This window comes from Ailuropoda melanoleuca, chromosome 15 (assembly GCF_002007445.2).
Source record: "Ailuropoda melanoleuca isolate Jingjing chromosome 15, ASM200744v2, whole genome shotgun sequence".
Taxonomy (NCBI): Eukaryota; Metazoa; Chordata; class Mammalia; order Carnivora; family Ursidae; genus Ailuropoda; species Ailuropoda melanoleuca.
In genome coordinates, this window is record NC_048232.1 from 49,057,483 (window position 1) to 49,065,734 (window position 8,252).

General features: G+C 34.7%; 1 protein-coding gene across 1 annotated transcript in view; it reads right to left on the minus strand.

Annotated features, from left to right (window-relative positions):
* CAPS2 (calcyphosine 2) overlaps positions 1–8,252 on the minus strand; it is a 145,920-nt gene that overhangs the window by 110,473 nt on the left and 27,195 nt on the right. Inside the window, exon 3 of the mRNA XM_034644145.1 lies at positions 6,160–6,271. The gene's annotated coding sequence lies outside the window, so the exon portion shown is untranslated. The remainder of the gene's footprint in view (positions 1–6,159; positions 6,272–8,252) is intronic.

Genomic DNA, 8,252 nt, shown 5'->3' on the forward strand with positions numbered 1-8,252 from the left:
AAATATTTGTATATGTATGTATCTATATACATATACTCCTTAGCTCTGAGATGATTTTGGAGCAGTGGCCTCCCACCCCCAAAGGAATGAGCACAACTAGCACCCACATCTTGGTTTCCAAATTCTAGCCTGCAGTAAAAGAAATGAGGGCTCATTGGAGAAAGGTCCCAGGGCTGGGACAGGGAAAATATAAGATAAACCCAGACTATTTTTTTATATCCAAAATCAAAGAAGTGCTCAAAGAGTGATGGGGACATGTAGCAAAATGGACACACAGGACACAGAAGACATCTTAAAGGACTCTCAGTGATCAAATCTGGGACAATTTGAGTACTGAAATAAAAATAGTAATTGATTATAACTCATTGGACACAACAGGAATCTGATTCATACTGATATAAATTAGTAAATGAATAAATTAGAAGTTTGATGAGGAACAGTGTATTACATAGTTCCAAAGTTACTCCCCATAAAAATATTTAATTACTAATAGGAAAAGAGTGATTGCACAATGGAGCAGCCTGGCAGACACCACCCTAATAAAGCGATCCATGTGAACATCATCAGCAGTGGGCACAATGAAAACCAAACCCTTCACCGCCTGAGTGGATGCAGTGAGAATAACACAGCATCACTTCTGTGATATTCCTGCCAAAGACGCACAGCTAAGGCCAGTCACAGGGAAGTGTCCAATAAGCCCAGATGTCAGATTTGTTTTTAAAAAATTAAAGATTTGTCTGCAAGATAACCAGCATGTTACCTTCAAAATACGTCAAGATCATGAATGTCAAAGACTGAAGCACTGTCCCAGACAGAAAACAATAAAGGGACATGAAAACTCAACGTAATGCATGATTCTGAACATGATCTTTTGTTACAAAGGACACTATTAGCACAGCTGGCAAAAAATGGAATGAGGTCCAAAGATTAGAAGTCAGTAATGTAACAGTGTTAATTTCCTGATTTTGTTGGTCGTATTACAGTCACGTAGAAAAATATCCTTGTTTGTAGGAAATACTAAGTACTCCCAGATGATAAAGTATCAGATTGGCCACTTGCATTAAAATGGTTCAAAATAAAAGTTATTCGTACTGTATTGCAACTTTTTTATAAATAAGGAATTTTTTTAATTAAAATTTTTTGTTAATGCAAAATTAAGGAAAGCAAATCAATTTGAANAATGGTTCAAAATAAAAGTTATTCGTACTGTATTGCAACTTTTTTATAAATAAGGAATTTTTTTAATTAAAAAAATTTTTTGTTAATGCAAAATTAAGGAAAGCAAATCAATTTGAAGTTTGTTTGTTTGTTTGTTTTATAGTCCAAAGAAGAGATGAGGTTCATAGTGGAGTATTTGTAAGAGAAATAGAGATGATGAGACAAATTTGATTAATATTTATGGGGCAAAATTAGCAAGTTTTAGAGACTAATTTGATATGTTGATGAGAAAGGGAGTCTAATATAAATATCAGATTTGGTGCAATTGATTGAGATATGAATTATATGAAGAGGGGAAGCTATGGAAAATAGATGATGGGTTTTGATCATTATTAGCTTTAAATACCTCTTTAATATCTGAGTAGATAAGACTCATAAGCTTAGGGTACAGATCAGGGCTCTATTTCAAAATCATGAGCTTATAGACAAGTCTAAAAATATAAAAAAGGAAGAACTCATCCGGGTACAAGACACAGAGAAAGAAAATTAGTATACTAAAAATAGGATCCTAGGGGGAAAAAATGAGAAATACTGAAAGAGAATGGGGGAAACAGTGGAAGAGGGACAAGGGGAGGAGGATACCCCAGTGCTCCCTTTCATTAAAGTGTGCTTATTGAATTGGCATATGGGAGAACATTAAATCCGGGTTTCAAAGTCTGAGCCGGGTTGGGGGGGGCAGGGAGTCCAAGTGGAGGATCAGCCTGTAGGTTGTCAGATCAAATACAGGGTGCCCAGTTAAATCTGAATTTCAGGTAAGCAACAATATTTTTAGTATATCTCAAATATACTAATAAAGAACTGAAAATCACATTGAAAACAGTACAAGGAACCAAAAACACTGGAAAACACAGCAAGGGATATGGAGGTCAAGTCTAAGAAATGCAAGCAAGAAATTTAAAAGATTAAAGAGAAAATTATAAATAAGCACTGATAAATCAGATTCAATACGTGCATAATTGGAGCCCCTGAGGAACAGAACAAAAATAATAGAACAGAAAACAAAGCAGTAGATAGATACACAGATATTTAAAGAAATAATTAAAAAATATCAGAAATAGAAATTCTTGAATCTAAACATTGAATACCTTCTATGGAATGTAAACTGGAAAAAAATAAGAGGTTCCTCAAAAAATTAAAAATGGACCACATGATCCAGTAATTTCACTTCTGGGTATTTATTTGAAGAAAATGAGAAAACACTAACTCAAAAAGTATATGCGCTCACATGTTCATTGCAGCATTATTTACAATAGCCAAAATATGGAAAGAATCTAAGGATCCACTAATGGATGAATGGGTAAAGAAAATGTGTTATATCTATCTATCTACACACACACACACACACACACACAATGGAATACTATTCAGCCATATAAAAGAATGAAATTTTGCCATTTGTGACAACATGAATGGGGNAATATTTGTATATGTATGTATCTATATACATATACTCCTTAGCTCTGAGATGATTTTGGAGCAGTGGCCTCCCACCCCCAAAGGAATGAGCACAACTAGCACCCACATCTTGGTTTCCAAATTCTAGCCTGCAGTAAAAGAAATGAGGGCTCATTGGAGAAAGGTCCCAGGGCTGGGACAGGGAAAATATAAGATAAACCCAGACTATTTTTTTATATCCAAAATCAAAGAAGTGCTCAAAGAGTGATGGGGACATGTAGCAAAATGGACACACAGGACACAGAAGACATCTTAAAGGACTCTCAGTGATCAAATCTGGGACAATTTGAGTACTGAAATAAAAATAGTAATTGATTATAACTCATTGGACACAACAGGAATCTGATTCATACTGATATAAATTAGTAAATGAATAAATTAGAAGTTTGATGAGGAACAGTGTATTACATAGTTCCAAAGTTACTCCCCATAAAAATATTTAATTACTAATAGGAAAAGAGTGATTGCACAATGGAGCAGCCTGGCAGACACCACCCTAATAAAGCGATCCATGTGAACATCATCAGCAGTGGGCACAATGAAAACCAAACCCTTCACCGCCTGAGTGGATGCAGTGAGAATAACACAGCATCACTTCTGTGTTATTCCTGCCAAAGACGCACAGCCAAGGCCAGTCACAGGGAAGTGTCCAATAAGCCCAGATGTCAGATTTGTTTTTAAAAAATTAAAGATTTGTCTGCAAGATAACCAGCATGTTACCTTCAAAATACGTCAAGATCATGAATGTCAAAGACTGAAGCACTGTCCCAGACAGAAAACAATAAAGGGACATGAAAACTCAACGTAATGCATGATTCTGAACATGATCTTTTGTTACAAAGGACACTATTAGCACAGCTGGCAAAAAATGGAATGAGGTCCAAAGATTAGAAGTCAGTAATGTAACAGTGTTAATTTCCTGATTTTGTTGGTCGTATTACAGTCACGTAGAAAAATATCCTTGTTTGTAGGAAATACTAAGTACTCCCAGATGATAAAGTATCAGATTGGCCACTTGCATTAAAATGGTTCAAAATAAAAGTTATTCGTACTGTATTGCAACTTTTTTATAAATAAGGAATTTTTTTAATTAAAATTTTTTGTTAATGCAAAATTAAGGAAAGCAAATCAATTTGAAGTTTGTTTGTTTGTTTGTTTTATAGTCCAAAGAAGAGATGAGGTTCATAGTGGAGTATTTGTAAGAGAAATAGAGATGATGAGACAAATTTGATTAATATTTATGGGGCAAAATTAGCAAGTTTTAGAGACTAATTTGATATGTTGATGAGAAAGGGAGTCTAATATAAATATCAGATTTGGTGCAATTGATTGAGATATGAATTATATGAAGAGGGGAAGCTATGGAAAATAGATGATGGGTTTTGATCATTATTAGCTTTAAATACCTCTTTAATATCTGAGTAGATAAGACTCATAAGCTTAGGGTACAGATCAGGGCTCTATTTCAAAATCATGAGCTTATAGACAAGTCTAAAAATATAAAAAAGGAAGAACTCATCCGGGTACAAGACACAGAGAAAGAAAATTAGTATACTAAAAATAGGATCCTAGGGGGAAAAAATGAGAAATACTGAAAGAGAATGGGGGAAACAGTGGAAGAGGGACAAGGGGAGGAGGATACCCCAGTGCTCCCTTTCATTAAAGTGTGCTTATTGAATTGGCATATGGGAGAACATTAAATCCGGGTTTCAAAGTCTGAGCCGGGTTGGGGGGGGCAGGGAGTCCAAGTGGAGGATCAGCCTGTAGGTTGTCAGATCAAATACAGGGTGCCCAGTTAAATCTGAATTTCAGGTAAGCAACAATATTTTTAGTATATCTCAAATATACTAATAAAGAACTGAAAATCACATTGAAAACAGTACAAGGAACCAAAAACACTGGAAAACACAGCAAGGGATATGGAGGTCAAGTCTAAGAAATGCAAGCAAGAAATTTAAAAGATTAAAGAGAAAATTATAAATAAGCACTGATAAATCAGATTCAATACGTGCATAATTGGAGCCCCTGAGGAACAGAACAAAAATAATAGAACAGAAAACAAAGCAGTAGATAGATACACAGATATTTAAAGAAATAATTAAAAAATATCAGAAATAGAAATTCTTGAATCTAAACATTGAATACCTTCTATGGAATGTAAACTGGAAAAAAATAAGAGGTTCCTCAAAAAATTAAAAATGGACCACATGATCCAGTAATTTCACTTCTGGGTATTTATTTGAAGAAAATGAGAAAACACTAACTCAAAAAGTATATGCGCTCACATGTTCATTGCAGCATTATTTACAATAGCCAAAATATGGAAAGAATCTAAGGATCCACTAATGGATGAATGAGTAAAGAAAATGTGTTATATCTATCTATCTACACACACACACACACACACACACACGCACGCACACAATGGAATACTATTCAGCCATATAAAAGAATGAAATTTTGCCATTTGTGACAACATGAATGGGGCTTGAGGGCATTTTGCTAAATGAAATGTCAGAGAAAGAAAGATACCATATGATCTTACCTATATGTAAAACCAAAAAACCAACAAACACAAAAATCAAGTTTAATAGAGTGGTGGTTGCCAGAGGAGGAGGTGGGCAGTGGGCAAAGTGGGTAACGAGGGTCAAAGGTAAAAACTTCAACTTCTAGTTATAAAATAAATAAGTCATGGGGATGTAATGTACAGCATAGTGACTATAGTTAATAACACTGTATTGCATATTTGAAAGTTACTAAGAGTAGAACTTAAAAGTTCTCATCATAAGAAGAAACATTTGTAACTATGTATGATGACAGATGTTCACGAGATTTACTGTGATGACCATTTCACAATAAATGCAAATATCAAATCATTACGTCGTAACCTGAAACTAATATTATGTTATATGTCAACTGTATATATTGAAAATTGAAAATAAATAAATAAATAAAATAAAAACAATCACATAAAGATAAAAAAGAGAGAAAATGCATAATATGTGCCAGGAAGAAGTGATGCACGATAGTCTCCTTTTAGACCCTGACTAGTAAATTAGAGGAAAATAAAGACTCCTTTAAGCATCCAAACCAAAATGTAAAATAATTCATTAAAGTTTAATAGTCTGGGTTGAGTCAGGAAAACAGCCACTTTAAATATTCTTTTTTTTTTCCGCTTTAAATATTCTGACAATACAGTGTTTAACATAGAAAATAGAGCTTATGTGAATGGTGTAAACTCTAGGGGAGCAAAGATCACGGAAGTTGCTATGAAAAGGCAGAGAAACTGTAGTTAAAAGGTCAAAGAAGCAGAAACAGAAGACTTCTTAGCCTGAAGCACCAAAATAGGTGGTTCCCAAAAGCTCACAGGAAAGTTGCTGCTAATTCTCAAGAATCTTTGGGAAAGCTCCCACCAAACTGTCTCCGTGTTTGACTGCAACACAGGTAGTTTTCCGCTCTACCAAGCAGCCCCTGTGAATCTCACACCTGCTCATATGTCTGGCAAACAACCACCCCTGGAGAATAATGGTTTCCACTTCTCTTAAATCTTCCAAATTTCACTTGCATTCTTGTCATGGGCAAACTCTCACTTGAAGCTCTGCAGAGGAAGGAATTCACAAAAAGGTAGTTAGTTCCCGATGTCAGGTCTGCAACACAGGGTCGACTTTACACCAGTGTGGTAGAATGCTGCGTTGGCAATTGATAGTCCTGCACATTTTAGCTGGTGTCAAGCTTTTCTACAATAACAGTCAATGCCAAGAGACAGTGGAATAATCCCCATATTGTCCTTAATGTTGTACATAAATTCAGCTAAACCTATTATTCAAATACAAGCATATAGAAAAATCTTGCAGGAACACGAAGGAATTTGTGGTATATAGTTCTCACAAGCACTTTCTCAATAAAACCCTAGAAGATGGCTTTCACCAAAAAGAAGAGATGAATGGAAAATGAAAAGCTGCACTGGAAAAACTATCTATAAGCATTGAGACTTCATCAATAGACAAAGACTAAATTCTGAAGGCTATAATTATAAAACAAAATGTAAATATAATAAATGTTGGCAATATACAAATGATATAACTAATAAAACTTGGGAGAAGAAGAGGGAGATAGAAAAATGTGCTTAATTTCCTCATCTTTTATAGCAGGGGGCCAAAAGATATTATTTAAACCTGATAAATCAAACAATAGAGATGTAAGTAGATTTAAATGTATTTAAATATTCAATCAAGTACAAAAGTAAAAGAAGAATGTTATCAATGGAAAATAGTGATGACAAATGAAGGAAAATGCAAATAAGAAATATGCTAATTACATCATTGCTCAAACTGAGTGATCAATAGATACACATACACAGAATGAAGTAGAGAAAATATAGACTATGTGTTAAAAGATTTTTTTTAAAGGAGTGCTAAAATAGAAATCACTGCATAAAATATGAAGTAAAATAAGACCTAGCACAAAAGGCTAAAATAGCCTCAAAGATCCAATAGGTCAGTTCATCTCTAGGAGTGTCCAAAAAGTGATTTCTAAATTTTCTTGTAAGGATAGTGTCAATTGCAAGACAAAGCCTCTGGTTGCCATTGGGTTCTCTATGTGGGAGAACTCATTTATCCTCTCACTCTCCTTCCTAATGGAATCTGGGAATGATTTTCTGATCTTCTCTGCCCCAGTCAGCAGAGGAAAGGAAATTTATTTCCTGAAAAGTATTATGATAGCATTGGGCTAGATAGCAGAAACAATGAATACCAGGCTATAGAGTTAACTTTGCCATCTAGGAAATGAAGAGCAAGTAAAATCTCTGGAAAATAAGAATTAAATGAAGAAAGTGAGTAGATTCAGAAGATTAATTTGGAATGATCTGGGGGAAGAAAGAGAGATGCAAGTGAGATATAAAATCCTAGAATGGTGAACCTGGAAAAGTCTTTAGAGGACAGAGGTGAAGTGATTCATACAAGGTGATGATGATTTATAGACAGAACTAGTAATAGAGTCCACATGTCCTCATTCCTATACTTCTGTGTTCTCTCTAGCAGACTAGGCTGACTTTTACTAAAAGAGAATACGTTGTATTTTATGATGGGCTACTGGTTGGAGGAGGCACATCAAAGATGGCAGCATGATGCCTGAGGACTAAGAGAATAATGTCATTACTTTTAGAAAAAGTATCTTATTTCTAGAGAAAGAGGAAATTTTATGTAATCTTTATGGACTTTCTTTTTCTTTTTAGGTAATGCAGATCGTGACCAATCCGTATGTATGTATTGTTGTCCTTTATTTCTTGGACAATTTAACTACTTTATGCAAAATCCAGCTTTCAATTTTGTTTCTTTATTTACAGATTACCGATTTTGGTATCCCAGATGGGAAGTTCCCCGGCCAATTGTGTGTGATCCACTGTGCTTATTTATTTTCTTTCTGAGAATGCTATGTTTTTCAATATGTATCACGGTTGTTTTGCTGATACAGTCTCGGTTTCCAAATATATTATTGGAAGAAGAGATGGTATTTACCCCTGAAGTAACTGAGGTAGAGCCAGAAAAGTTCCCGGAAAAGGAAGAGGAGATAAAGGAAGA